The 8,407-nt window shown below is 38.9% G+C and overlaps 1 long non-coding RNA gene across 1 annotated transcript in view; it reads right to left on the minus strand.

Annotated features, from left to right (window-relative positions):
* The window catches only part of LOC112148791, a 50,069-nt gene extending 42,132 nt beyond the window's left edge, over positions 1-7,937 (minus strand). Inside the window, exon 1 of the long non-coding RNA XR_002919695.2 lies at positions 7,190-7,937. This is a non-coding gene — a long non-coding RNA (uncharacterized LOC112148791). The remainder of the gene's footprint in view (positions 1-7,189) is intronic.
* Between the last annotated feature and the right edge of the window lie 470 nt (positions 7,938-8,407).

Genomic DNA, 8,407 nt, shown 5'->3' on the forward strand with positions numbered 1-8,407 from the left:
GATTCAGAGTTCAAACTTCTCCCACTCACCTCGCTCGTAAATTCAGTTTTAGGGAAGGAATACCGAGTGAGAGCTCGTCAGCCACAACCCAAAGCCTGTAAATCCGGGCTTACGGCGGAAGTCAGCAGTCAGAGCCACATACCTGCTCATTTTATCAATAAAACAATAAAACTAAAGAAAGATGTTTTTCAATTCAATGGGGTCTGAAACAATCAGTTAAAGAAACAAAATCAATCACATTCAAAAAAACTGTCAAATGACAGAAATACAACTATTGACTTTGTTATTTAATTATTGTACTGGTGTACAAAAACAAAAAAAGATGACAAAAAAATCTCAAATGTTTGGTGTTTTCAACTATGTTTTTTTATCTTTATATACTGAAAGTTATTTTGAGTCTGCAAAGTTGTACATGTACCTTTTGCTGTTTTGTTTAATCTATGCATACAACAGGAGCAATAATAATTTTTTCTTTATTATGTTTCCCTTTGTTTCCCCTGCATAAATTGTCTTGTATTGTTTTAATGTGTTTTCTTGTGGGAATGAAATAAATGATAAAATAAAAAACTAACATTGCGAAGAGCAACAGAATAATATTGTAGCATCAGATGAATTGACAATGTCAAAAGTTTCACGATGCTCAATCTTTAGCATAATATTGCACTGAAGCTATAGTGAGCTAGCTTGCGAGTTGTGACTTGTGGCCCCGTCAGTCGTAACTCGTCATAGACTATAAGTCAGGTAAGTCACCAAAAGTAGTAGCAGATGCTTAAAGTGCATGCCGTCTCTCCATTTTTGTTACACCACTATTGTTATGCTGGGGGTGTGAGGGACTGTAAGCTAGCGGGAGAGAGTGTACACAGAGAATTCTCAGCAACAGGGAGGGGAAGGGGCGGGGTTATTTTATGCCATTGGTTCCGCCCACAACTTAGAGGCAAATTTCTAATGAACTATTGCCTACAGAAACTATGTTCAAGGAAGTTACATATTTTTTTATTTTGGCTAAAAACAGCACACTCAGAATCAGGAATGCTTTCAAATTGATGAAAAGATAATCATAGTGGGTCTTTAAACATTGTAAATAATTTTAAAGTGGTATTTTTTAAAATATTTATTACTTTAAAAATAAATGTGAACATAAACAGCTTTTAATGAAAAATATGATTAAATATTCACCAGAAACCCATTAAAATAACGTTTTTATTCAGAGCTGATTGAACATATTAGTAGGGGAGGGAGCAGGACATTTCTGAGCTCTCATACCGATGCAGTTCTGAAGGCTTTCTTCGCAAAAGGAATGCAATTAAAAGAGCCATTTTCATATATTTACTGTATAGGAGGACTAAATATGGCAGTACGTCATAGAAGATTCAAAATAATGAGCACAAAGCTTTCAGTGCGCACAGCTTCCTATAAAAATGTTCAAACACACCACACTTAAACCAAATCTTCCAATAGAGAATAATTTATGAATATAGAGGACAAATATCCATAAAAAAACAAATAAAACCCATGCCATCTCCATTTTTTCCATCCACGGGAGGCACAAATTGTGATCTAGGACATGTTTGTCTAAGATAAAGCAGCGTCGCTTCCACTGTAATCATCTTCATATTGTTGTAATTATTTGAAACGGAGTAAAACTGATTATTCCATCATCCCCTCACCCCGAGTGCTGCATTGATCTTCCCGCTGCACCCCCGTCACATGCATCCTTCCTCCGCGTCTTCGTGCAGGCGTTGACACCGCTCGACAATCGATGGATCGTCAGCGTAGAAATGCATCTCCCCTTGATTATAATGAAGATTTCCGGTCATTTAAAATGCTAATGGACGATTTCACCTAATAAAAGACATTCAGTCCAGCACTTCATTAAAATTTAGAGGTAGAAAAGTCTATTCCAATTAGGTTTTGCCCTCTTTCCTCCAGCACCAAACCCATTAGGATTTTTAAGAAATGTCGACTGTCCCATATAACAATCTTACCATTCGACAAAGGATGTGTGCTATTAGCCATTAGGAGTTGGCGCAACATGGTGTATATATATGTAATGCAGTTCATCTCTCCAGATCTGAACGGGTTAAGCTTAAATATTCAGAGTGGTTACCGAACAAAAGCACCATTCAGGAGCATTAGTGGCAAATGACCTCATCTGGCCCCACATATATACGACTGGGCTTGATGCATATTTAGTCCCACCATACTCCTTAGTAGTTCGTCTCTTTTCATATGAAGCTTTTAGTAAGCCATTACAATTTTTTGAGCTCCATTAATACACTTATTGTGCAAGATGTGCAAAATGATTCCATCTTTAGGAAAAATCGAGGATTTTGCAGACTGGCTCATTTTGACATTTTTATTTTATTTAAAAAGGGACATAATTGTGTGTTTCTCTTCTGTTCATGCATTTACAACAACTATTTATGATGTTTAATGGGTCCTCTTTTTTTCTCATTTATCTATTTTTTCCTGGAGTCAGATGGCCTATTCCCCATCATTAGAAACAACCCAAAAAATATCTTGACAAGATGGCCCATACCACTACTCTCCCTCCTTTGTGTTCTTTACAAAATACTGATCCCTACCACTTTATGAATTATGTACTAGCATTTGTACAGTGATTGATCCATGTAAGTGCTGTAAGTGTTTGGGTTGTCTGGGCCAGTGGACGGTTAAAGGGAATGCAGGTGTGTCTTGCGAGGTCATCTTACGTCAGGGCAGTTTGTGGCTGCTGCCAATAACTTAATTCCTGCCACCTGTTCCCCCTCTTAAAAATCTCTGGTCCTGTGTCTCTCTCCTGGCCTGTCTTCAGTTTGTTGTCAGCCAGATGATGTCTGCAGTTTCCGCAGTGGCCCCACCTGTGTTTGCCCACAATGGCTTAAGTCAGCTTCAATGGACTGGCTCACTATGCTTGCCAGTTGCCCTGCGCAGTGAGTGAGTGAGCTCCCCTACTCAAGGGCCGGCAGAGCAAGCAGGGTTGCCGTCCAGGCTGCCAGTACCTGTGCAGCAGAGCCAATATGGGCAAACAAGGTATAGGGCTACCATGAAAACAGAGGACAAATCCAATTAGGGCCACATTTTCTGCCCCCTGTAGCCACATGGGGCATTCTTGCCCTTGCTGGCTGGGTGGGCACTTGTTCCTGAAACCAATGTCCTGAATACCTGAATCCTGAGGTTAGAAGTGGCAGCCGACTCCTGATCGGAAGATTGCAAGTTAGATTCCTGCCTTGCCCGCCCATGAGTCGGAATTGTCCTCGGGCAAGACACTGAACCCCACATTGCCTCTGGTGGAAGGTTGGCACCAGTGTTCGGCAGTGGAGCCACCATCATTGTGTGAATGTGTGTGTGACTAGGTGAATGGGACTGAGACTGTGACTTTGGGCCTTTGAGGAAGGTGAAAACACCCTATACAATTATACGTCATTTACAGTTTAGAAGAGGTAAACCTGTTTTCTGTCCAGAAATGTGGTTTTTGTTTTGTCCTGTTTTGATAGCCTGACTTACCTGAGCTTTTTTCCTGAGTTGCATTGATGATTAGCGATGGATGTGGCGTTCGTGTTTTGTAAATAACTCATTCTGATTGTTGTAATTTGTGTTCCCTAGATTAGTTTAACTTGAGATGCCATGATTACTATTTTTTTTCCCCTCAACTTCTTTGGATCTGGCCGGGAGATACAGATTTAGCTAGGTTGTTAGCTACTCTCCAAGGAGGAGAAGGATTAATCTTTTCCAACTAGTCTTCTACCACCAGTTCTTTACACATTTTGGGATGTCATGAAAATGAAACGTATGACTTGTTGTGAATGTTGTATGTGTATTCTGAAGTATTGGTAAGAATAATGTAAGTTACATGCACTTATAAGGCATGGGTGACACTGTTGTACTAGTAAGGTGCACATACTGGTCCCTTACTGACAAAGAGAAAATGCTTTACACGTGGGTGTGCAGGTGATACACATGTGCCCATAAAACAAACTACGCTGTGATTGTTTAATTTCCTAATTTTTAATAGTCGTGCTGCAAGCAAGGAACGCACCCTTATCACTTGAACAGGTCAAAAAGGCCTCTTCTGTAGTGTATTCGTTTCAGGGTCCCAAAAAAAAAAAAAAAAAATGTATACAAATTGTATGACACACGTGCTCCTCACATACTTCAAATGTTCCCTATAACTCATCACCCGCACCATACCCGTAGAAAAAAAATGGACATTAACATTTTCGTTTTATGCAGTCACTAAGCGGTTTATGAACTTAAAATTTTGTGGGCCATCTGTGTGCCCTGTACAGGTTTGCCATTTTTCCCCTGCAGATAGCCCATATCCACCCATAAGGTGGCAAATCAACTTTTTACAATACATTTTTAAAGCACATGGGTGCATCCACTCACTTTCTAAACCTGCTACAGTCTGACAAAGGCAGGATACACCCAGGACAGGTCGTCGGTCTGTTGCAGAGCTACAGCTCATAAGTACACAATGGAATTTAGACCACATAGTAAATTTAGCAGCTTTTTCTTTCAGCTTTGCCTCATGGACTCAAGACCGATTTATGAGCCTCCTCAGGCGGCTCCTGGCTGCTCGTCAGCTTCTGTTCTGTGTTATTTGGGAGAGAGAGCATATGTTTTTTGAGAACATAGAGGTCATCCACTGGTTACCAACTGAATAACATTCTTCACCCATTCATACAAATGGCTCCCAACACCGTGGGTGTTTCAGGTGAAGCCTCAACAAGGGTCAAAACCTTTAGAAGTCAACATATCCTATGTTCATAACTGCGTATCCACATCTGAATCCAGATCATGATCCAATATGAGTAATCTTTCCCAGAATCCTCAGAAATCTTGAGTAATATCATCTCAAATAATTCATCAAGTGTTTGGAGGACAAAAAACCCTAGAACTAGTGGCCCAACATAGTTGAAAGTCTTAAAACTGTGAACCAATTACAATAATTTTGCATTTTCACAAATCTATGAGATAATAAAATATAAATGTTATTTAAGCTCAGTGGATCTTAATAAAAAGATCAGATTGCAGATGCAGGACCAATGTTGTTAGGACATAGAAATATGTGCACTTTTTACACATATTTTGTGGATCAATTAAACTTTCAAAAGTTTGTCTTATTCTACTTTTAACTTATATTTTTCTTTGGATTTTCTTTAATTTGAGTCTTCATCTAAGTGATTCTTAGAGATATAAATAAAATCCTACAACTATATTCTGGCAATGTCTTTTAGCCATTTCTCCACAACTTTGCCAGCAACAACATCATCAAGTCTTCTGGATCAAAGGGCGGTGGGTTATGGAGGGCTGTTTCTATTGGCGAGACAAATGGAAACCAATAAATCCAGAGACAGAAATCCTTTGAGTTTTGCCTCAGTGATACTTATCATGCACTACAGTTTCTGGTGCATTTTGGAGAACAGAGATAGCCGAGCTTAATTTAGGACAAAAGGCCAACCAACGTGAACAGGAAAATGGTTCCATCTGCAAATGAGTGCTCTCAGTTCTTGCTTTGGAGTTTAGATCAGATAGCAGAATGGAAAGTAAAACATAAACAGCAGCTATTTCAGTGATGAAGAAACCCTGAAGGTTTTCTGCGTCTTTAGAGGAATATTGCACAGCGTCTGTCTCAGTAATATTGGATTTACATGGGCTGTCTTGTAAGTTTTTATTCATTCTCCTGATGTATTCCATAACTTCACAACCGTCAGTCAGGTTTTACAGTCTGTAGTAGCTATGTGATGGAGGATGCTTTTAATTGAAAGTTCCTAAGATGTGAATCAATGACTTCTAAAAAGTGTCTAATTGAAAAAGTAGGAGAATGAAAGCCCAAATCCACATAAGGCTAAAGTAAGACTTTGCAGATTCTTCTAGGTTTGGATCATTAAAAACCAAGCCCAAATGGTCTTTTACTATTAGAGGTTGCCAATCCCTGGTCTAGTTCCACTTCTTGGTGCTTTCACTTTACTTAAAGATACACTTTATTCCACAAAACAAGGCCCCTCTCACAGTGAACTCTAATGCTATGCTCACACCGCCTTTGCCAATAGTCGTTCAAGCGTCCGTTTCAAATAAAAGAACAATGAAAACATGCGTAAATGCTCAATTTTTGGCTTTCACAGTCAAACTTTGATAAGTGTCGCAAGTTTCTATGACAGCTTTTGGGCTCTACATAGAAAATGTGAAGCCATTGACCGCACATCAAAAGTTAGTTGAACTTTGACGAATCAGAGACTATGATTTGGTAGAGACATATGGATGGTAACCTTATTAGTTCATGGAAGTGCCAAACGTTTGAACGCTGATCATGGAGGAGAAATTAATAGCACTGGGTTATGTCTGGCTCGATCTATATGACATTAATACTTTCATATATATTGGAATACAGTTGTGAGAAAAAGCCCGGGGGGGTGGGGGGGGGGGCGGTCACAAGATTTACATTACTTCAAAGAAAAAAAAAAGAAGTAGCCTCATCCTGCTTGTTCTGTGTAAATATGTACCAAATCTACCTTGAAGCGTCTCTGCAGCTTGAAACGTAGTGGGCAGATCATTCCAGAAGTGCCATTCACTTTGCTTCTACTTTTGGGAAAATAAAAAAAATAAAAAAAGTTAGCTTTTGATTAACCAAATTCAAGAATCAATTTTCATCTCAAGTAATTTTTGTGGCTAAAAGATTTTTTTTCCTTAATGTAAGTAGTTTTTATTATGAATATGAAGTTTTTTTCTTGCTATATTTCCAGGTGTTGAAATTGATTTCATAACTAAATAGAAAAAGAGTTTAAATGGAAGTATTAAATATTTTTGAAATTTATACATATTTTAAAATTGTGAACTCGTGAATGAAAATCAAACCATTTCAGCATGTTGCCATACAAATTATTTTACATAGCTCTATAAATATCTTTTTAGCTTTTTAAAAAAATAATAAAAAAAATAAACGTAGTCACTCACAATGACGTCTGGTTTCCCTGATTCAGACATGAGACAGGTAAGAGATGTGTTTCCAAACACCAAATGAGAAATTGTAACTGTATAGTGTTATGCAGAGAGTTTAGAAGAGAAGTCTTAAACCTTAAAGCCTTTCAGAGTGAACTATATCCATATATATGATCATATATTACATTTGGACCACTAAAAAACAAATTGTTTATGAAATATTAGTTATATTTCATGAATTTTCCCCTACCCGGAAGTAAAACGCTCCGATTCCTGAAGCTCGGCTTGCCGCTGCTGCTGTCTGCGTCATGACGTCATCCCAAACAAAATCCGTGTCTCTGTATTTCTCCCATGAAAATAATCCAAACTTCTTCAAAAATGGATGCACGTATGATATATCTACCTTTAGTAGGTCTGGCCATGCTAAACTCCTTCACAACACAAACACACGCGGCTTCTGCAGGGCTGTGCGGGACCCGGTGTTAAGGTAGCCTCTTAAGGTAGCGCCGTGGGAAAAGTAACAAACACCCATTTGAGCTGGAATTTATTGAAGTAGAATTTTCGTGGTAGGGCCCCTTTTAATCTTTTCTTTATTGCAAGTTATTGAAGTTATAAACTATATGCCTCAATAAGAGCCTGTGGTGCCTACTGGCCCCACCTCAAACGTTCGAAGGGTTTGACAGATTCCCAGACAAGTCACTGCTCACCGATGTCGTCTGGTCCCAAAATGGCAAAATCGGGTGATGTTCATACAGCAGGAAAATGGAGACTGAATTGACTTCATTTTGTTGGAACTTGAGGTTACTGGCTTGTTTTGTCCATCTCCATTCGTGTCAATGGTTTTCAAGCACTTAGGAGTGTGAAATTTGTTCTCCGCATTTGACCCAACCCTTGAGGGAGCAGCGAGCTGCAGACACAGCTGCACTCTGAAACAATTTGGTGTTTTAACCCCCACAATCCAACCCCTTAATGCTGAATAACAAGCAGGAAGCCAGTCAGTCCCATTTTTAGAGTCTTTGATATGACTTTTGTGAGTGCCCTGTACAAGTTTGCCCATATTTCACCTGTAAAAGGTGATGAGAATAAGCCACAAGAGACGTGGTGACACCAGAATAGAAACACCAATCTTGTGTAGTTTAATATTCAAACACTATATCACACATACAAAGCCAAACAACTATACATTTCTGAATCATGCTTTAAAAATTGTTATAAATAAAATGACCCTTTCAATCACAGCTTTTTATATGAGCAATCAACCCATCTTAGTAGGTGATACAAACATTTCCATTTTTCCAAGAAAAAGTTCCCCATTAAAAACAGAATTATGTCCAATAGTTTTTTGGGTCAAACCTCATTCTATTATTGCAACACCGAGCGAACATTTATTTGGAGACGCGGATATCGCGCGCCGGTTTCCACACAGAGCGTCGTGCTCAGTGTGTGATCAAACTGGAGCCTTTATTAG

This window comes from Oryzias melastigma, linkage group LG22 (assembly GCF_002922805.2).
Source record: "Oryzias melastigma strain HK-1 linkage group LG22, ASM292280v2, whole genome shotgun sequence".
NCBI classification, from domain to species: Eukaryota; Metazoa; Chordata; class Actinopteri; order Beloniformes; family Adrianichthyidae; genus Oryzias; species Oryzias melastigma.